A 1,381-nucleotide genomic window follows, 5' to 3' on the forward strand; every position below is an offset into this window, starting at 1 on the left:
CTTTATATTATCGACAATCTCATTCAAGTCTAACGCAGTTGAAGTGAAGACGTGGTTGACTGTAACAAAGTTTGAACCTCGTCCTCTAGTTAAATTGACTCTTTAATCCAAGGTGTTGTCTGTTTCTTGTGTTCACAGGTTGGACGGCAACTCTGGGCTGTCGTGTATCAGTGTACTGTATGGGGGTCCTTTAACCTTTAGACAGTGGGTAAAGCCCTTCCATTAGGTGCTGCTCTTGGGTCACCAAGCACACAGAGTTCTCTATGCAATCTTCAGAGCCAGTTCATCTTGCTTTGCTGTATTTTGGCCAAGAGGTGACTCACATTTAATACACTCTCACTCTGCCTCTCTGTACCTCTTCGTGGGAACAGATCCCTGACTGCAACTTTCAAATGTGAGTATCACCCACCTAATTCAAGACAAAATATTTGTTCGCTATGCAATGTCATGTGTTGACAGGTTTGGAGGCACACCTGCTCTTGGTGTTATGCCATAAGGCCAGCCTTGTTGCAGCCATAACCTAGTGCCAGATCACCTATATGGATGAGGGGAACTACGTATGCCAGTTCCACAGCCTACTGTGGCTTCAGAGAAATTCACTTCTCATGTTTTGGCTGTTTTCTTTTGTCTTGTAGAGCAAGTTCCACATCCACTGTCTTCTGCGTATACATATCCAAAATATAAGATCGGACTTTTCCTTACATATTACATTGCTAATTGGTGGTCAGATCATGTCATGTGCATTATAGTTATGTTTATTTTCAGAAGGTGCATTTTTGGTGAATTTGATATTTTTGTATTGAAACTAGGATGTTGAGAATCCTTGTCACAAATTCACTCTTGCATGATGCAAGTTCCAAATTATGTGCTGTTACAGCAAACCATAAATTTTGGAAAAATCAGCACCTGTTATGTTGTGTTAAAAGATGGTTGTGATTGCTTGTCTTAGGGGCATTGAGTCATTCGCAAGCCACTGTCGAAGTGAACGAAGCTGGAACCAAAGTTATTCTTCAGTTATAGGGTCTCCCTAAGAACTGCAAGGAGGACAAGGAATATTGGGGATAAGTATAATGAGGATGAGCTTATATACTTGCTCTGTAAATGCATGAAAACTTAAGAAACTTTCAGTGGATGAAATGGTGATTTTTCCTGTTCATAGAATTTGTGTTGATTTACTTGTAGCACAGATAGGTGTTATTGATGCTATATTTTGTAGAACATTTTTGTCTGTGCCCTTGTCTTACTGCAGTTGCATAAGCACATCTTATTTCCTAATGAAAATTGAATAAAATTTGTGCAAATTTAGTTTAATAATAGTAATAAATTCATTTAAGGGAGCCATCATCATCTAATCTGGGATACCCTTCACCCATTGGATCTG

At 39.4% G+C, this 1,381-nt stretch overlaps 1 protein-coding gene across 1 annotated transcript in view; it reads left to right on the forward strand.

Moving 5' to 3' along the window:
- Window positions 1–1,381, forward strand: part of LOC119587848 — a gene marked incomplete in the record, with an annotated part of 22,467 nt that overhangs the window by 13,260 nt on the left and 7,826 nt on the right.

The sequence above is a fragment of the Penaeus monodon genome, chromosome 23, assembly GCF_015228065.2.
Source record: "Penaeus monodon isolate SGIC_2016 chromosome 23, NSTDA_Pmon_1, whole genome shotgun sequence".
In the NCBI taxonomy this organism is placed as follows: domain Eukaryota; kingdom Metazoa; phylum Arthropoda; class Malacostraca; order Decapoda; family Penaeidae; genus Penaeus; species Penaeus monodon.